Consider the following 22,274-nt stretch of genomic DNA (forward strand, 5'->3'; position numbering starts at 1 on the left):
GAGAATAGGTCGTACGTGGATAGGTTGAGAGTTCTCGGCCTTTTCTCGTTGGAACGGCGAAGGATGAGGGGTGACTTGATAGAGGTGTATAAGATGATCAGAGGAATAGATAGAGTAGACAGTCAGAAATTTTTTCCCCGGGTACAACAGAGTGTTACAAGGGGAAATAAATTTAAGGTAAAGGGTGGAAGGTATAGGGGAGATGTCAGGGGTGGGTTCTTTACCCAGAGAGTGGTGGGGGCATGGAATGCGCTGCCCGTGGGAGTGGTAGAGTCAGAATCATTGGCGACCTTTAAGCGGCATTTGGATCGGTACATGGATGGGTGCTTAATCTCGGTTAGATGTTCGGCACAACATCGTGGGCCAAAGGGCCTGTTCTGTGCACTATTGTTCTATGTTCTATAGAAGTTTCAATGTTTAATTATAACTCAGCTACGGTGGGCATTGCCTCCACCTTCAGCGTGCGAAAGGGCCAGGCAACTGACTGTGCCAGTTGTGAATAGAGAAATGATAAATCCTTGTTACCATCTTCTTTCAAGTTATTTGTGGATGCCCCACCAAATGTCACTCACCATTACTGGCTATGGTGGGAATCAAACTCTGAGTTCTGGTGCTGAATGTCTGCCTCACTGCACTGCAGGATCATTGGAACAGAAGATACCCCCTGAGCATGTAGTCATAAGCCTTAACCTTGAGTACTATTTCGAACTCCTTCAGTTAAATTGTTGCTATTTTAATTCTCATTCATCAGCTGGTAGAAATAAAGGGTGAGCTAAACGCCATGTGCTCCGAGAGAAACAGAAAAACAATCCGTACAGTGAGAGAAAGGAATGCAGTGAAATTTTAATTCGTCATACTAACAGTGCCAAATTGCTGGGCCATCTTTATAGAACCATGTCTATGAACGGCGAGGTCCCTCTGTTCCTGTACTGCCCTCAAATTTGTAACCTTGAGCATGTTTGTCTCTCCATCTTTATTCCAGCAAAGTATATTACTCACATTTCTCTGCATTATATTCCATCCGCCAGGTCTCTGCCTATTTGAACAACTTACCAATATCTCTCAGCGGCATAGTCATAATTCACTATTCGCCTCTTGCTCATTATCATTCTAAACTTTCGAAACTTTGCCCTCTCACACATCTCCAAATCGTTTATTTAAATCAGAAAATGCTAGGATCCTAACACTTATCTCTGAGAAGGAATCATTTTCAAATCCTGTCCAATATGACAAACGTCTTGTGTAAAGTGCTCGAAACTACTTACAAAACTCCGTTTCATAATCTAAGTCAGTACTGAGGGACCATTCCATTCCCGGGGACAGTCTGAAAGAAGAATGATGCCACCACATGTTCAAACGCAAGGTACAGGATATTGTCAGTGCGTCAGTGTTGAGGAAGCATCGCGTGTTCCATACAACATGAGACACTTATTGCCATAGTGTCACTATTGAGGGACCATCACACTTCAATCTGTTACCGCAGGAGGGGTATGTTCAACCTGTTGCTTGGTGTTGAAGGCTCCCTGCATTGTCGGAGGGTCAGTCCTTCAGGAGCGGATGTTCTTGGATGGTCAGTGCTCAGGGAGTCCCACACGTATGGAGAGGCAGCGCTCATCGAGCGCCATCCAGGCAGGATTTGCTCAAGGAGGACGACACTGTCGGTGGGTCAGCACTGAGGGAATGCCGCATTGTAGAAAGAGTCAATACTGTGGTGGGTCCACAGTATCTGGGTTCAGCATTGAGGGAGCACCGTACAAACTCCACATCGAAAGATGCTGCGAATGTCAGTTGGTATAAAATGTTCTGTCGCAGATATTTGAAAAGATCGTACAACTCCGCCTTGGAATTTATCATTGAGTGTTGGTCTTTCTAGTCATTACATAATGGAATATTTAAGGGCATCAGCCAAGCCTGAGAGGTTTCATTTCGCAAGTGCAGTTAGAACCGCTGGTGAACAACAGAGCTTTTAATTGGCACATTTTTACGGAATGACTCAATGTCCAAATGCGGCAATAATCGCACATATTTGAGTTTTGGTCTGACGAATGGTAAACGCTTTTTTTGTGCCTTGCCACCTTCAGAGAAAATTGCTTCTCTGAACAAAATTTAATCAAATCATTACCCATAAGCGTTTAATGATGTTTCTATGGCTTAATGCCGCATTATCAACAGCTGAGAGGTGAGAATTCATTGTGAGCTATCAGCAAGTCACAAACTAAATTACCGGAGATTCCATTGTCAAAAGAGGGTCTGTGTAATGTCAAAGCAGGACAATTCCCATAGTAACATACAGTAGTATGACACGGTGATCCTTCTGTCAAAATAAGACGCTTTCGCATTCTGCCTGCTTCTCGTATACATTTCCACTTTATTCATTTGGTCACGTTGTCATATCGAATTAACTGTTAAGAATGAATCATTATTGATCTGTGGACGCAGGTTTAGTCGCTGAGATGGAAGTTTCATTTTCAGATGTTTCATCACCAGACGAGGTAACATCATCAGTGAGCCTCTGGACGAATCATTATTGGTGTAGCTCGAATTCTATCTATATGTTTGAGTTCCCTTGGGTTGGTGATGCTATTTCCTGTGGTTACGTCATTTGATATGGCGATGTCACTTCCGGTTCTTTTACTCAGTTGGTGATCAGTCGGAGCCAAATCAATGTGTTTGTTAATATACTTCTTGTTGGAATGCCATGCTTCTAGGAATTCTCGTGCGTGTCTCTGTTTGGCTTGTACCTTGATGGATGTCTTATCCCAGTCGAACTGGTGCCCTTACTCGTCCATACGTAAGAATGCTCGTGAGATGGGTTATGTCTTTTTGTGGTTAGTTGATGATCATGTATCCTGGTGCCTAGTTTTCTGCCTCCTTGTCCAATGTAGTCTTTGTTCATCCTTGCAATGTATTTTGTAAATGACATGAGTTTTGCTCGTTGTCTGTCCAGGGTCTTTCAAGGTCATTAGGTGCTCGTTGAATCTGTTATTTGGTTTGTGGGCTGCCATGGTGTCAAGGGGCCTGCATAGTCTTGCAGTCATTCCCGAGATGTCTTTGATGTCGGGGATCTTGGCTAAGGGCTCTGGATGCGTTGTGTTTGCTTGGTTGGGTTGATTGCTGAGTAATAGGCGGACTGTGTTCTTTTTGAATACACTGTGTAGGTTATTCTCCTCTGTTGTGCGTAGTTCCTCTGTGTTGCAGTGTGTGATGGCTCGTTGAAGTAGTGCTATAATCCATATTCGTTTGTGGATGTTGGAAAGATTGCTTCTGTAGTTTAATATTTGGTCTGTATTTGTTGTTTTCCTCTAGACGTTGGTTTGAAGTTCCACATTGGCTATTCGCTCGACTGCAACATCTAGGAAAGGCAGTTTATTGTTGTTTCCTTCCTATTTAGTGAATTTTATGCCAGTAAGAATATCACTGATGGTCTTGAAGGTTTCCTCCAATTTGTTTTGTTTCGTGATGACAAAGGTGTCATCCAGGTAATGGACCCGAAGATTGGGTTGGATGTTTGGCAGAGCTGTTTGTTCGATTCTCGCATTATTGCCTCTGCTAAGAACCCTGACATCGGTGATTACATGGTGTTCTGTTGGTTAGTCTGTAAGTTTTGTTGTTGAAGGTGAAGTGGCTGATAAGAGTTAAAAATCACACAAAACCAGTTTATAGTCCAACAGGTTTAATTAGAACCTCACCAGCTTTCCGAGCGACGGTCTTTCATCAGGTGATCGTCGCTCCGAAAGCCAGTGTGCTTCCAATTAAACATGTTGGACTATAGCCTGGCGTTGTGTGATTTTTAACTTTGTACACCCCAGTCCAACAACGACATCTCCGAATTATGGCTGATAAGACATAGGCCTACTAACTTGACGGTACTGTCCTTGCTGATGAAGTTGGTGGCGTTTGGTGTATGTGTATTTGGTTTTTCTAATAATGTACTGGGTATTTCCTTGGCCAGGTTGATGTTCCTGGATATGAACAGGGCTGTTACGTCAAAGCAGACCATTATTTCATCAGTTTATCTTGGTGTCTTCTGGAATTATTGGATGGAATGGATGGAGTGACGTGAGTCTACTACTAAGTGTTTTAGGCCAAGGTGTAGCTTCTTGGCCAATCTGTACGTTGGTCTTGCAGATAGCACGACTATGAATGTGAGGGGCCTGAGGCTTTATCCGGGGGCTCACTGAAGATATTATCTAGTATAGTGATGAACCGTCTGAACACAATCCTTCCAACTCAGGGAGCAAACCTACATCCAAATCTTCAACCTGAGATGCACATCTTCTCAGAACTCGCTATTACTGGTCTGTTTTCAAGATATTTTTAATCCTAACACTGCAGAGAGACATTTTTCACACATTTTGACTTCTCATTGCTTGTGACATAATATGTGTACAAGTGGACACTTGATGCAAAATCAACTGAAGACAGAATCTGCATCATTTTTATGGTATATGATGATTGCTTTGCAATGTGAAAAAAGAGGCACACAATGAGAAGCCGGATTTCATATACGATAAATGCTTTGCATCTTCTCTCTGTTCAATTCATTTGACATGAGATTAAATACATACTTCAGCACTTTCTTCCACTGTTCTCTGAACGTGGTCTGGGTCGCGGCATACATGCTAGTTTTTGCAGCAACTCTGCAACTGCACCACGAAGCCAATTTCATGTAAAAGAACATGTATCTATATGGATCTGTAGACAAAGAAATACACATGACTCCACAGAGAGTAAAGCAGCAACATTCTCCATAATAAGGAAACATTTCCTGAGATGACAAGCAACAAACTGAATGACTTCCTTTAATTCTCCATATCCGGGTCTTTGGAACCCTTCCCACTGCTGCGAGCCCAAAGTATACTGTGCTGGTCTGTGCTGGTCACTAAGATGCTTCTGTTAGTAGAAGTGCTGTGAACTAGAATTAGAATAAAATGAACCCATGGCGTTAAAGTATGTTGCAGGAACTGGATAGTTGTCCATGCCAAAGAAATTATATAGCTACTTGGATCAACACAAAGCCAAGGAGCATAGCGAGCACTATAGACTCGGGAACATCAAAAGCCAGGCAACGTACATTCAGAGACTCATCGCAATCACGACCGCGAAAGTCACATTTGCTGATTTCTTCATGAGAAATTTCCTTTACAACTTCTGACCGGAAATAGCTACAACTCAATCAATATGGAATTGACGTTGAACAAGTGTGTGACAGTATAAGGTAGAGCAGCGTGAATATTGTATATTGGGAGAGTCTTCAGCAACAGAACATTTTCCCTATAAATGATAGGATTGTGTCTCAATATTGGATCAAAGATAATTACCAGTTTAACCGATGTTGAGATTGCCACAAGGGAGAAAGTGACATATGACGAATTTTCCCCGAGAAAAAAAGAACTGGAAAAATCAAGTTATTTATTTCTAGGAAGAAGCGAGAATTGAGGCATCAGGATAGGATCATGGAGGGTGCACAACTGTTTTTATATTTATGACTGCTAGTGGATTATTTGATGCTTTGAAAGCAATTAACCTGGTGCTCACTGGAAACATTCTCTATACAGTTGCTGTTTCACACTAGTAGAAGTGGAGTTTGCAGATGAACTAGAGCAAGAAAGCTGTTTATGACTAAAGATTTCGTTTGTAATAATAACCGGATATTCTGTGGAGCTGTTGTCGATCACAATTGCCTTCTGTTACCAGAAACTATATGATTAGTTGTAACATAGCAGAGAAAGTTTGACCCACTGAATAAGATCCACAGAAATTGTCAGACCTCGGAAGCTGAGGATCTCAACCCTTCCCTGCATTACAGCCTAACTTAACAAATTAAAGCAATTTATCTTCTTAGTAGCCGATGCTCTGAGTTGTGAGGTTCAATGACAAAAACAGAGACCGTCAGTAATGGGGTGCCAGACATCCTGTGCTACTTGTAAACCAATAAACAAACTTCATCCCAAAAAAAGGAGCTCGAGAACCAACTCGTCTGATCCTATAATCCGAATTTACTGAATTGCTTGCCCAATTTTCTCATCGTTCAAAACAACCACGCTTGTTTCAACTGTATGAGACTGTGTGTAGCAATCCGGATTACATGAGAATTCTTCTTTTTATTTGTGAGTTTTAAACCAATGATTTAATATTCCTTTCCTGTAATTAGATTCGGTTTACCATTAAGTACATTTTTCAGGAACATGAACCTCCTCCGTTTTGTCTGTCACCTTGGATCTAAATAGCACGATATTCTGGGTATGTTTTTAAAAATCATTACCGTTTGGGGCGCACTCGGGAATGGCAGGGCTGGATTTCCCGCTCAGTACCTCAATGAAGTTTTCAAATAACTATCGAGAAAGTGTAATCTGAGGAAGGGAGAGAGGCAATGAAAAAGGAGCAAGGGTTCGGAAATTATTTGACTGAGATGAAAACTTTGAATGTCTGTTCTTTTAACTGCAGGTGTGTGCAGATCAGGAAAGTTTGCATTCAATTCAGAAAGTACCTTGTGATGTTTGCTGTACCTAAGATGCTGAAGTTGAAGCATGGATCAGGACAGTATGATGTGAATGTTTGTGGGTGGGCCAGTGTGCTATTGCAATAAAGAACAGAAAAATCCAACAACGTTTCAATTGGAGATTTCGACAGAAGTTTGGCGATAAAAGAGGTGAATATGGACATTGTTACAGAAGATTTATTAGGTAGGTTAAAAACGAGACATCGTTGCCAGCAATTTTTAAAGCCCTAAAAGGCATAGTGAGGATGAAAACAGCATGGATTAGCCAGAGACAATGAACAGGTAGAAAGATGCGGAAGGATGTCGGGATTAGACTTTGTGTGGGAGAGCTTTGAAATTTTTAAACTTCCAAATTTCAGTATGAGTATTACAGGCTTGATAATAAGACTGTATTAACAACAATTTGCTGGGGTGTCACGAAATTTCGTATCCACAATCGATGAATAGTTGAAGCAAGTAAATCATGAGAGCATTCAATTTGTGAACAGAGTCAGTATCTTCAAGCAAATATTTAATCAAAAATAAGAAAATCCAGAAATAAAGGAATGTATGTGTGAAAAATATTTAAGGGAATTGGACACAATGCAATCTAGAAAGACTGACAGAGAGAGAGAAAGGGAGAGAGAGGTCAGAGGAAATTAAACTTGCAGAGGAATTAACAACACTTCGCGCAAAGTGCAGATTCGTGATTTCAATGAGAGTGTGCCATCATGGGTTGATCTGAGCATAACGGTAGGATCCTATATTCGACAAGGACTGCATATCTATCAGCAGCACATCAAGGTGATACAATAGCGCATCGTGTGATTTCGAGAGTGACTGATCAGTTTTGATGATCTTCAGTTGATGGAAAATGGTATCTTTAGTGTGGCCAAGAGAGAAGTGGAGCAACATTTGCCAAAGACCCACAAGGTGTTTTACACCACAGTAGGTTAAAGGCGAGCAGGAGATGGGTATTGACGTGGAGGTAACTGAGAGCTGGATTGGTTCAGTCATGGTCTTGGCTCAGGACTCAGTCTCGTATCAGTGGGAATGATGAGATTATATATAGTCTTGATCAGGCAAACACCCAGTGAGCAGGATCATGATATAGTAAACAGGCTGCGTGCTGGCCACAGCACAGACATTTCATAGTTGTACTCAAATGCTTCCCCAAAGCACACGAACCCCAGTCAGATGCGACTGTTAATGACAAGAGTTTTCTTGCAGTGAGGCACGGTTTTCTCACTGATTGAGAAACTTACCCAGGATCCAAGTAATAGCAAGAGCGGGATATTAATTTTTGTAGCATGTGACCCAAATAATACAGCCACAAATTTAAATGCACCCATTTATGATTCTCACAAATGTAGTTAAGGTCATAGGAAAAAAAAAACGCTTTTCCAATGTTGACACATTGGAAATTGTTGTTCAGAAACCCTGATCGATTCCCAAAGGAATCTTTGACATACCAATCGGGCCTCGCCATCTGCTGTGAGCCGTGGAATGCTGCCAGTTTAGTAGGTGACTCAGACCTCCCTGTGACATAATGACAAGACGTTTGGGAGTTATGTCCTGATTGAGAGAAATAGCGAAGGTATTGATGACATAATATGACAGCACACAGAGGCCGCTATTGACCCTCTACCTCAGGGGGAGCAGTTTCAGGTTCCACCCTGTCATTTCTAAGCAACAATAAAAGCACTTCTGATCCAATATTTATAACAATGCAATCGGAATTCATGAAGATGTGGGACCTTGCTTCTGAAGCTGAACGGAAGTGCGATCATCTAGGAAGGTCATCAAGTGATCACACAATCGTTGGCATCCATAAGCATTTGCAGTCCATCCACATTGAAGAGAGTTTTTTATGCTATCAGATTAACCATTAACAGTTGGGACATTTCGCCAAACATGCAGGTCACAGACAATATCCCTGATCGGTACATCAGCGCTGGAGCCCAGGATAAAGCTGCATGCACAGTGTTCAGTAGTTAGTGTACAGAGGATGATCCATCGGAGACTCCTCAGTTGCTAATATAAAAAATTGCATATTTATAGTCAATTTTCTTCATATCATTTGAGATCAGCAAACCACTGAAGACATTGACAATTGGCAATCTTTGTCACAGTATCCTAAATCTAAAACTTGAATCTCGCGCCTGTATCGGTTCAGTACAGTCCTTGCACCCGACACATTAACACTGGCAGAGACACAATCGCGGGAATACATCGCATGGGGCCAGATCAGAATAAAGCAAAGAAAAATTATAACCACTTTACATCAATTCCCATCTCTCACTTGGCCGCTCTCCTTCCCGAACAAACAGATGCAAAATGTCATTGGCCAAGCCATTAATCCCATGCAGTTACAAGTCATTGATGGTCGGATGATATCCAGACGGAGCTTTCAGATCCACCTGCAATTGGAAAACGTTGTCGGAAGATGAAGAGAATTGCACTGGAGAGATGAGTTGAGATTGAACACATTTCATGGAAGTTAAGCTTGTGTCTCAGAATGACGTCAGTCATTGCTGGTCAGTGGAAATCCTTTGAAGACACTACGCTGGCTGGAAGTTCAAAGAATGTAGTCACGTTCTGTTAAAGCCAATCATCTCCCACCTCTATTGACATCATCCACAAATGTAAAATCATTGAAACTATAGGCAGAAGAAGGCTACTCAAACCTTCCAGAAGTTGCAAGATTCAATTAGACCATGGCTATCAATCCATGTCAGTCTACTTTTCCTACTATCTCACCTTAGCCCTTTGATCTCAATCTCCTAAAATAGGTTATCTAAATCATTTTTTTAAGTTAACAGAAGTTTAATATTTCGGCTTCTAATGCTTTTCCTGACACAGAATTCCACAAGCTGACCACATTCTTAGTCAAAACATTTCTCATTATCTCAGTGCCAAATGCTTAGCCAAATATCCTTAGTCATTTACTTCCTGATTTTCGACTGTTCATCATTCATAACACACTTCCTGTCCTCTGCTGTGTCCCAACAAAATTTCATAAGATTCGGTTCGATCATTCCTATGAAAGCCGGTGAACCGAGTCCTAAACTGTCAAATATCTCTTCCCTTATTAGTTCTGCCATACAATGAGTCGTTCTGGTAACCGTTGATGGTACTGTTTAATTTGCCATAACATTCTTCTTAGTCCTGGAAGAAACAACCACACATAGTTTTCTGGAAAGGATCTCACCAAGTGTACTATGGGTGGAGTGTTTCTCAATAGACAATAGACAATAGGTGCAGGAGTCGGCCATTCGGCCCTTCTAGCCTGTCATTCTATATAATCATGGCTGATCATTCCTAATAAGTATCCTCTTCCTGCCTTATCTCCATAACCCTTGATTCCACTATCTTTGCGAGCTCTATCCAACTCTTTCTTAAATGGATCCAGGGACAGGGCCTCCACTACTCTCTGGGGCAGAGCATTTCACACAGCCACTACTCTCTGGGTGAAGAAGTTTCACTTGGAGGGTAACTGCTGAGAAAGGTTGGGGGTTTGGGGGTGGCAGTTCTGTGGGGTAACTGCATTGTTGGAAGATCAGTTTTGATGTAGACCTGCACTGTCAAAGAGTGAGTGATAAGGGAGCACTGCACTGTCGGGGGCGGGGGAGCGGGTCTGTGCTGCGGGAGCGACACAATTTCCAAAGGTGAAGCAAAACAATTTTGCAAAACGGGAAAGGGCAATACAATCGATCAAACAAATGACGATATTAGATAATTACTTTGGAAGAAATCGAAAATTCCCTTCCTGTGGTAATTGCAGCTCATGCAGAATAGCAAAAAGTTAAATAAAAACGAAGATTAGCAGGTGAAATGGCTGATGATTCTGAACTGGATCAAACATCAAATTTTGACTTCCAATAATAAAATCAGTCCGTGAGGACTAGAACTTTGGGAAAAGAGAAATCCTCACGTGGTAAGGGAACCGTCGATTTCGGTTAAGATACTCAAGGTAGCTTACAACCAAGTGGGATGGAAACCCATGTCGGGGAAATTGAAGTTAAAAAGCTCCGGAGTTTTCAGTGCAATAAAGTCGTCGACATTATGTCAGGAGGAAGTGCCAGATCTTCCAACACCATTTATATGCGAAGGTAACGTTTACTCACATAAATCAGGAAATACAGACAAAGAAGTTACAGTATTAAGAGATCCGTCATTATGTTAATATTTCACATTGCGAGGTGGGGAGGTTTGTAACACAGTATGATTATTGTCTGAAAACGTCACAGTATGTGGAATTCATGGTGAGACAAAATGTGTTCCATGATGGCCGATGAGCGTGGATTGTCCAGATAAAAATGGATCTCTGGTAGCAGGCTACTGGAAAAAATCTTGACACCAGATATACAATTTATCCTTGGCAATGATATAACATAGTCACAGGAGGAGTGTTGCTTTCCGTTTTTTAAATACGAGTGTAAAATTCGGGATCAGGTTTATTGCAGGAATTATACTCTGGGAATTATCCTGACTGTGTGGTAAAAGTCACAAAGTCACCAGTTGAAAAAGGAGGAGAAATCAAACAATACAGTTTAAAATGATTGAAATAGATTTGACAGACACGACGTTCAATCAAATGTTTGAGACAAAAATGAACCTGTGGATGACAAAGTGCATATCTTTAGCTGAGAGAATTTAACTGACGAAAGCAAAGGAAGGATAGAAATTTGAGTCAATTATCTGAAAAAGTGTGAACAGAAAAATAATCTGAATGCATCCCTGAATGTTACTATTTTAAAATGATGCCTTGATGACAACATGAAGACCATCAAATATCAGGCATATTAAAAATGGGCAGAAATGCATCAAGTTGTATTACCAGTCGGTTATAGAAAGGAGGTGTTGAGGGGAGCGCATGACTTGCCAGTAGAAAATCATTTTGGGAAAAGGAAACTCAAGCTCAAATACAAAAAAATTTCTACTCTCCTGGATGGCAGAAGAAAGCAGTTGAGACTTTGCCATTAATTTGAAAAGTGAAAATAGTAATAATGCCAGCTTCTTTTTAAATCCCCACGCCTGCAGTCCTACCCATTTAAAGAATATTTAACAACGGTCTTAATTGAATGTGGAAGATCCCTGCGTACAGCAAAACGTGGGAATCAGTATTTGTTATCAATACGGACTCATAGCAGAAGCGGTAATGCAAAGGTTAGTACAAACAGCCTAACCCTAAATTCAATCCAAAATCTGGGTCAGATATATGGGTGAAACCATTTAAAACACAGCAATAGAGAACACATACTGGATCAACAATGCCACACTCCCAGGAATCCGATTCACTTGAGAGGAAGAAAAGGAAAACCAACTCCCATTCCTAGACGTGATGGTACACAGAACACCGAACGGACAATTCACCACAAAGGTATACAGGAAAGTCTCACACACAGAGCAAAGCCTAAACTACGAAAGCAACCACCCCAACACACACCAAAAAAGTTGCATCAAGACACTGTTCAAAAGGGCCACAACACACTGCAGCACACCACAACTGCAAAAAGAGGAAGAAGAACACCTTTACCATGTATTCGCCAAAAAACGGACACCCACGCAATTCCATCAACAGATGCCTAAGGGAAAGACAACGGAATGAGGACATGCCAGAACACAAAGGACCAAACACACTACCATACATCAGAAACATTTCTGAACTGACAGCCAGACTACTGCGACCACGAGGACTCATAACAGCACACAAACCAACAGCCACTCTCAGACAACAACTCATCAGGACGAAAGACCCGATACCCAGCATGGGCAAAACCAATGTACTGTACAAAATCCCATGCAAGGACTGCACAAAATACTACATAGGACAAAAAGGAAGACAGCTAACGGTCCGCATCCATGAACACCAACTAGGCACGAAACAAAATGTCCAGCTATCCTTAGTAGCCACACACTCAGATGACAAGCAACATGATTTCTACTGGGACAACACAACTATTATCGGACAAGCCAAACAGAAAACAGCCAGGGGATTGCTAGAGGCATGGCACTCACCCACAGATTCAATCAATAAGCACATCGAACTGGACCCAATATTCCGGCCACTGCAGTTGACAGCTGGAACTGACAGACGGAAACGGCAGACACAAATCACTACAAACGCCGGAGTAAACATCACAGAAGTGCTTCAAATGAGGCTCCCAAGCACTGAGCATGTCACATAGACAGGGGACGAAACGTATGCAACATAAATTCTCAGATCGGTGAAAAAAACACAATAAACTGTACAGCAGAATTCTTATTAAATGCAGAGGGATCGAGGCGCGCAGGCGCACAGTTCTTTGAATTTGGCAGCACAAATTGATAAGGTAGACAAGAGGGTATGCAGCATCATTACTTCATCAGTCCAGGCATCGAGTCTATAATGAGCAAATCATGTTGGAACTGCATGCAATATTAGTTTGGCGATATTTAGAAGTCTTGGAAAGGGTATAGAAACATTCTAACAGGATGTTGTCTGGTTTGCAGGTATTCGTAATGAAGGAAGATTGGGCAACCTTGGTTTGTTGCTCTTCAATGTCGAACGATGAATGGCAAACTGAATGAAGACAGCATAATTATTAGTTACGCGAAGGGAATGGATAGTCAGTGATTTTCTTAAACACAGGTTAGAAACGTCATTTACTAGCTGGACAGGATTAAGGAAAAAACTGGTAAATTTAAACCACACCTGAGAGACTTTTTTGTTTTACATAGACGGATGTGGAGGCAGATACAAACGCAAAGATCCAGAGGTACATTGCTTGATATATGAGCAGCGGGGAATAGAGGGATACTGACCACATAGAAGCGAAACGATGTAATTGGAAAAAGAGTATTATGTTCTGCGTAGTTTTCCTGGGTGCACACGCCTTTTTTTATGGACCTTTCCATGGTAATGTCATAATGAGGAAAAAGATCTCTGAATGTAAAACTTTTTTTTGCGTTTTGCTGAAGGAAATGATGGTGAAGAACACAGGATGTAGAACATAGCACAGCACAGGCTCTTTGCCCCACGATGTTGCGCCTTAATTTAAGATCAAATGAAACTACACGCCCCCGATTTACTTCCATCAATGTGCTTGGGCAGCAGTCGCTTAAATAATCCTACTGTTTCTGACTCTGCTACCACCGCTGGCAATCTATTCTATGCACCAAAAACTCACTGACGAAAGAACCAACATCTGACATCTCCCCGATACCTTGTTCATATCAACTTCGATGTATGACAGGACGTGGCAGCCATGTCTGTCCTCAGGACAAGTCTCGAGCTTTTCACTCTAAGTAATTCTCTCATTACATTGCACACCTCTATCAATTCATCTCTCTTCCTTCTTCACTCAATAGCGAAAAGCCCCAGATCACTCAACCTCCCTTCATAAGACAAGCCCTTCAATCCAGGCAGCACCCTGGTAAATCTCCGCTGCACACTCTCGATAAAATCTACACTCTTCCGATGATGAGGTGACCAGAACTGAACACAACATTCTTAATGTAGTCTAACGAACCTTTTATAGAGCTACAGCAAAGCCTCGCTGCTCTGAAACTCAATCCCCCTGTTCATGAAAGCCAAAACACCATAAGCCTTCTCAACGAACCTATATGCTTGTTCAGCAACATGTGTTCATGGACCCCAAGATCCCCATGTTTCTCCACACTGCCAAACATTCAGTCTTTCTCCCGCATTCAGCATTCAAATTCGACGTTCCAAAATGAATCACTTGACGGTCATTCCGTTGAACTCCATCTGCTACTTCTCAGCCAAGCTTTGCATCCTGTGAGTGTCTTGTTGTCGCTTGCAACAGCCTTCAACATTATCGACAACACCGCCAACGTTTGTATCATCGGCAAACTTACTAACCCATGCTTCCACTTCCTCATCCGAGTCATGTATAAAAATGACAAAGCGCAGAAGCTCAAGAACAGATCCCCTCAGATCACCACTGGTCACCGACCTGCAAGCAGAATACCTTCCATCTACTACCAGTCGTTGCCTTCTTTGTGCCAGCCAATTCTGTATCCAGACAGCCAAGCTTCTGTTTATCAACAGACCTGCTACCTTTCTGAATCTACTAATGTGAGGAACCTTGTCAAATGTCTTACTGAAATACATATACAAGGCATACACTGCTCGACGTTTGTGAACTTGTCTCATCACATTCTCAAAGAAATCCATAAGGCTTCTGAGGCATCACCTGCTCCACACACGCCGTTTTGACTGTTTATAATCAAGCTATGTTTTTCCAAATAGTCATAATCCGTATCACACAGAATCTTATCCAGTAACGGACTTAACAGCGATGTAAGACTGGTTGGTGTGTATTTCGTGGGCAGTTTCCAATTCCCTTTCTTGAATAGAGGAACAAATTCGCCTCCCCCCAATCATCTGGTACGATTCTGGTGGAGACTGAGGATGCAAAGCCCATTACCAATGGCACCACAATCTCATTGTTCACGTCCCACACTAACCTTGCAACTACCAGGTCCGGCTCTGGGAATTAGTCTACCTATATGCTTCCCAGAATATACAGCATATTCACTTTCTCATTATCAAACCTTTTCTAACCTTCGAGCCTTCAAGCCTTGTTCCTTCCAAAGTGAATCACCTCACACGTTTCTACATTAAACTGTATTTTCCACGGCTTAGTCCAGATCTACTTTTTATCTCGGTCCCTCTGTAACCGAGTGTAACCTAGTGAAATCCAGATACACAACATCAATCGTTTTACCCTTAGGTAATTGTTTGGTCACCTTCTCACAGAAGACAATAAGATTTGTGAGGCATTATCTACACTTCACTAAGCCTTGTTGACGATCCTTTCTGGATTATTATAAATCCTATCTGTCATAATCCTTTCCAACATTTTACACGCAAATGAAGTAAGGATCACTGGTCGATGATTATGAAGGTTGTTTCTACTCCATTTCTTGAACAGGGGACCACGTCTGCTATTTTTCAGTCTTCTGGCACTATCCGTGTAGAAAATGATAACATAAATATCGAAGCCAAAGATTCTGCAATCTCCTAACGTTCTTCCCAGAGAATCCTCGGATAAATACCGTCCCGCCCAGGGGACGTATCTACTTTCACACTTTCCAGAAATGCTAACAGCTCCTCCTTAAGAACATCAATTCCAACTTGTCTACTAGCTTGTATGTCATCTTTCTCCTCGACAGCATTGTCATGTTCCAGTGTAAATACTGACGAAAGCTATTCATTTATTGCTTCTGTTATCTCCTCACACTCCACGCTCAACTTTCCACTAGCGTCTCTGACTGCCCCCCAGGTTAATGTAGCCATTCTTTTTTTCCTGGCATATCTCTTGCAATCGTTAGTGTTTTCCTTGATTCAACCAGCCAAATATTCCTCATGTCCCCTCCATGCCCTTCCTAACTCTCTATTTTTGTCCTTGCTGGCTAACATGTTACTCTGAAGTGCCGCAACAAGCGTTCACGTCTCATCTCTAGAGAAGCCTTCGGCTTCATCATGACAACACAATCCAGGCACAATTTCTCTCCTCGATACCTGATAGGCCTGACACTCTCTCTGGTCTTTCTGGAATTCCTCACGTAAGTGTAGAGTGACGTTGCATGTTCCCGCAATTTTCCCACCAAGGCTTGCCCGTGGCTCCTCCTAGCTCACCTGTGTCCATTTATGAGTTCATTGCGAGATACCCTGTAACCCTTTTAAGCTTTGCCAGTGCCTTCTTCCTCAATATTAAGTAAGCTTCCTCATTCCTCGTAATGAGAATCTCCTCTTCACGTGCCAACCAAAGCTGAGTCACCTCACCATTCTTTGCCTGTCTCAGAGGGACAATGTTATCCAACACTCACAATAAGGGTTCCTTAAACGGCCTTCACATTTCTGTTTTGTGTATCACATAGAATGTTCCTAATTTGTATTCCACAGTTCCTGTCTAGTAAAAGAACAATTTCGCATCCCCCATTAAATTCCTTCCCATACTGTCTGCTCCTAGCCCACTCCACAGTTATTGTAAAGGTGAGTCAGTTGTGGCCACTTTCACCGAAATGTTCTGCCACCGAGTGATCTGAGACCTGGCTGGCTCGTTGCCAAGAACCACATCCAATATGGCCACCCCTTGTCCACATATCGACCCGTTGAGTCAGGAATCCTTCCGGGCACACCTGCAAAAATCGGTTCCATCGAGACCATCAGCACGAAGGAGATTCCAATCAATACTGGGGAATTTGAAGTCACTCATAACAACAAGTCTGTTACATCTGCATCTTTCCAGTATCTGCTATCCAATCTGTTCTTTCATCTCTCTGGTCCGCTTGGGAGGGTCTGTAAAAAAATCACACAACAAACTGACTGCTCCTTTCTTATTATTGTCGCCCACCCATACTGATTCAGTCGACAAACCAACCCACCCACCCCCACAGCATTCTCATCTTCAATTAACAATGCTACTTCCCTCCCATTTTACAGCACTCCTTGATTTTTTTGAAAAAATCTAAACCGTGGAACATCCAGCAATCATTCCCCCCCCACACACACCACCCCCACCACCCCGTGAAATCCATGTCTCTGTAATTGCAACAACATCGTAGTTCCAAGTAATGATCCATGATATATTTTCATGTCTCTTTTTCCTGACACCCCTTGAATTGAAGCAGACCCACTTTAACCGAACTTTTTTTCCCTATCAGTTGCGTATCCTTCCTAACAGACTCTCTGCCTTCTATTTCTGCCCGGTCAACAACTATCCTCTCCTCTGTTATGTTGCTATGATTATCATCTGCCTGCCAAAAGAGTTTCAACCGTCCAGACGCTCGAGAGGAAATCTCCGACTCAAGGTATTGGTGTCCCTCCAGTTTAAGGGCAACACGTCCTTGATGTACAGGTCTAACCTTACCCAGAAGCTACTACAATTACCTACCTATCTGTAGACCTCCTTCCTGCACCAGCCCTGTAACCACTGTTCAGCTGCAGTTGCTCCCTGTTCCTCACCTCACTAGCACGTGACACTGGTAACAATCATGAGATTACCTTGCTGCCCGTCCTGCTTTTTAGCTTCAAACCTAACTCCCTGAAATCACTTTTTAGATCTTCATCCTTTTTCCTAGCTATGTCACTGGCGCCATTGTGCACCACGACTTCTGCCTGCTCAACCTCCCCGTTCAGATTCTTCGCTACTCGATCAGAGACATCCAATTTCATGGCACTTGGGAGGTCGTCGACAGTGAGTAATTACTGCAAACTAATAGACAGAAATGCCACAATCATTGTGGAAAAGCAGAACGTTTCTTTGACACAGACATGCTGAAAGGTGGAGTTTTATTTTATAGGCACAGTGATCAAAGTGCCCCAACGATGGTTGTTTCTGTGACAGTCCTGTGATTTTAAGAGAGAAATATTCTTTCCTGTTGCTATTTCCGCGCGGTCTTGATACAGTCGTGCTAGTTTATTTGCTTCAGACCGTCAGTTTGTAAACGGCCTGGAGTTATCCCTTGGTATTCTTTTTTTTAAGATTAGACAAATGGAGCAAGAGTATGAAGGGAGTGTGGACAACCTTGGTTGATCTTCTCTTGAACGTCAAAGATGGCTGGCAAACTGACAGAAGACTCAAAACGATTAGCTATGTGAATGGAACGGATTTTCAGAGTTTCTTTTCACACCCCCATGTTCAGTTTAGAGTTGGCTTCAGTTATTGTGAAGGTTTATGCTGCTTCTCAACTGAAAGCTGGCGTTCTCTGCTGGAGGACTGTCTCAGACAGCGAGGCATCTTCTTAACGAGTTAAAGGGGCTGATAGTTTCTTTCTTCTGGACTGGAGAGACAGCACGTGGCCAACTGTGTATTTATGAGATATTATCGGAATTGTAAAGTTGATGATTAGTCTTTGAAAAATGCATTATTTGTTTCGTAATGGAATTGAGATAAATGTATGTCATTCATTTTTTTTCTTGCATCGTTTATGTGTATCAAGAATTAAAGCTGTTTTAATTACAGCCTGCTGTTAGTCAAATCGAATTGTCTTTAAAAAATACAAAATTTTACGATCGATACTATTGTGATGGGTAAGGCCAGAACCCCACTAAACTTTTCAAGCAAGTGGTCGGACGCTAACATTTTTAGAGGTTTTAAATAGGCGTACGGTGAACATTGCAGTTAGTCAAACCTCTCAGTTATAAGCAGAACATAATTTATTTACAGTGTTCCAAATGAAACGCAAGCAAATGAAAACAAATTTTAGAATGACAACTATTTGCCAGGCAGATCAATATGATATACCTTATAACTTAACAAAGAACAAATCTGATTTCCTCCAAAATCCGATCAACACATGCTTTGGCAAAAAAAAAAAAATAACACACAGATTTTTAGAGGAGAGAGAGTTCGCAGAGAGGATCAAACAGGAACCATTTGCTGAAATATTTAGTCTCCTTTTTTTTCCAGCGGCTTGTTGGGGTCCCCAGCAAAAACTAAACTAAACTAGAAAAAGATATAGCTGAAAATGTGTTGCTGGAAAAGCGCAGCAGGTCAAGCAGCATGCAAGGAGCAGGAGAATCGACGTTTCGGGCATGAGACCTTCTTCAGGAATTGTACCCTCATGCCCGAAACGTCAATTCTCTTGCTCCTTGGATGCTGCCTGACCTGCTGCGCTTTTCCAGCAACACATTTTGAGCTCTGTTCTCCTGCATGTGCAGTCATGGTGCCACAGTGGTTAGCATTGCTGCCTCACTGTGCCAGAGACCCGCGTACAATTCCCGACTCAGGCGACTGACTATGTGGAGTTTGCACATCCTCCCCGTGTCTGCGTGGGTTTCCTCCGGGTGCTCCGGTTTTCTGCCAGAGACCAAAAGATGTGCAGATCAGGTGAATTGGCCATACTAACTTGCCCGTAGTGTTAGGTGAAGGGGTAAATGTAGGGAAATGGGTGGGTTGCGGGTCGGTGTGGACATGTTGGGCCGAAGGGGCTATTTCCACACTGTAACTAATCTAATGTAATTAGTCCTCACTTTCTCCTCGAAAAAAGAAGTATCCAAACTGGGAGGTTTGATTTTCATTGTAAAAGCTTTGTTTTTTTTAGAAAACATGACAAGCATTTTCTATTATCGTTTCCATGCACAGTATCTGTTAGGCATATTCAAAGTACGCATAATCTTTGATTCCTTTCACAGTCAAGAAATTGCCAGCCTCTCTCCTAACTGAATGCAACGACGTGGTCTCCACTGCCTTCTGTATCTGTTAATCCCATTGATTCACCAGGCTCTCCTTATATCCGATCTGAACGGTCTTTCTTTACTCTCAGGCTGTGCTCTCGGGTAATAGTGTCTCCCGCAAATGGGAACAGCCTCCCTCCATCTCCTCTATTCAAGGCCTTCAGTATTCTGTAAATTTTATCTTGATCCACGCTCATCCATTCAGTTTCAACCCAGAGTCGTCAAACGTGATAAAATATGTGAAGTGTTTCATTCCAGGGATCATTCTTGTAAACCTCATCTTGATACACATCAGGGCCAATACATCGTTCCTTACAGATGAGGCCCAAAATTGCTCACAATATTCTGAAAGTGGTCGGGCTAGTGCCTTCTAAAACACGAGCAGTACATCTCTGCTTTTATATTCGAATCATTTCGAAATAGATGCCAACACTGTATTTTGCTACCTAACCAGCCACGCAACTTTCAAGCGTAGCTAAAGAGAAACCGCAAGAACTGCGTTCACTGAAAACCAGAAGCAAAAATAGCCATTGCTGGAAAAGCTCAGTAGGTCTGGCAGCATCTGTGAAGACACATCAGAATGAACTTTTCGTGTCCGGCGATGATGCACAGAACTGATGGTAGCTTGGAAAACATAAGATAGGCTGGTATCCCAAGCAAAGAGTTAAATTTAGAGGGGACCACAGCCCACAGAGGGAGAACAGCATTTGGACAGACAAAGGAGTAGATAACGATCTTGCCAAGGACACTGCCAGTGACATGTAGTGTGGAATAGCAGAATATATGATTCCAAGGCCTGTTGTTTTGGGGAGGGAGCAAGGACATGGGAGAGTTCAGACCCTAAAATTATTGAATTTCGACATTGAGACTGAAGTGCTGCCAGGTCCCGAGCAGACAAATGAGGTATTTGTCTTCAGCTTACGCTGATGTTCTTTGGTACACTACAGCAGGCCTGAGTCAGTCATGTTAGTCAGGGACCAGGGTCATGCATTGAAGTGGTAGGCTATTGGAAGCTCAGGGTCTTTTTTGTGGGCACAATGTCAGTGTTCTGTGATACAGTCACTTAGTCTCTGTTCCATTTTCCTAATCTCTCGGAGACCACATTGAGCAGTCAGTTTGGTAAACTGGAGTAGATCTAATTTCCACCATACCTCAATTTCATCCGGTCTACCTCTGATCCCTCCCCTCTCTTCTTGGCTATCTCTGTTTCCATTTCGAAAGTAACTGTCTCCTGATACGCACCGACTCCAACAGCTACCTGGACTGTACATGCTCACACCTTGCTTTCTGCAAAGACTCCACTCCATTCTCTCAGTTCCTCTGTCTCCATCACATATGTTCTTGTGAGACCAACTTCAGCAAGTGAGCCTCCGAAATGTCGACCTTCTTCCTCAAAAGAAGACTTGTTACACATAGGCATTCAACCGGATCGAAGCCATTTTCTACGCTTTTGCCCTCAACCTTTCTCTTCCCTCCGACAACAGGGACATGAAAGTAATTATCATCCAACCAGTATCCTCAATCAGCCACCATTTTCACTACCTCCAGTGAGAAACTAACACCAGATGCATGTTCTACACCCCTCCTTTCCCCATCTAATGAAGAGACCGTACCCTTTTGGACACGCTGGTCTACTCTTCCTTCACTTCCAACATTCTCAGCACAGTGTCGTAACACCAGCCCATTTACCTCCTCCTTTCTATCCATCCAAGGGACAAAATTTCCTGCCCAGGTGAAACAGCACTTCACCTGCACTTCAAGCAACCGAATTTACTGCATTCCACATTGGGAAATTAAAACACAAACTGGGGGACTTCTTCGCAGTCCATCTACGTTCTGCCCGCAAGAAAAATCATCCTGGCTTCCAGTTACTTGCCACATTAACACAACTCGCTCTTCCCTAGCCAGCATCTCGGACTTCAGTCTGTCGCACTGCAGTGCTCCAGACTCAATATGGATTCCAATAACGATAGGGACTGAAAATAGGCTCCTAACCCACACATCAGGACTTGCAAATAGAAAGTCTGCTATTGCAATCTACGTTTTGTTAGCTACATTAACGGTTCTTTACTCCCCTTCCCGAATCGATAGCTACCTCTTTGTTAGCCCCACTGCTCTTCTCTCTCTTTGGGTTCTGTCACCATGTATCGTTTACTACTTACACCCTTTCTCCACATTACCGTCTGCATATAAAATGACATTTAACCTGTTACCATCAGTTTTGAGAAACGGTCACCGGACCCAAAACGATAACACTGTTTCATCTTCAGAATGCTGCCTGCAACGTCTGTTTTCGTACATTAGTAGAATCATGAACTAGTTCCTTTACACTCAGATTTCTGAATTGTGGCCTATTTACAAATTAGTTGATGGCTGCACCCTTCCTACCGAAGTACATGATCTCACAATTTCCCATGATGTCATCCATCTGCCACTCCAAACCTGTCGAAATCCTTCTCCAGACACCCCGGATTCTCAACACTACCTGCCCCTCCACCTATCTCTGCATCATCTGAAACTTTAGACAGAATGCCCACAGTTCCTTAATTGCGATCACTAATGTAGGCAATGAAAGCTCGTGAACCCAACATTGACCCTTGC

Source organism: Chiloscyllium punctatum, chromosome 51 (assembly GCF_047496795.1).
Source record: "Chiloscyllium punctatum isolate Juve2018m chromosome 51, sChiPun1.3, whole genome shotgun sequence".
Taxonomy (NCBI): domain Eukaryota; kingdom Metazoa; phylum Chordata; class Chondrichthyes; order Orectolobiformes; family Hemiscylliidae; genus Chiloscyllium; species Chiloscyllium punctatum.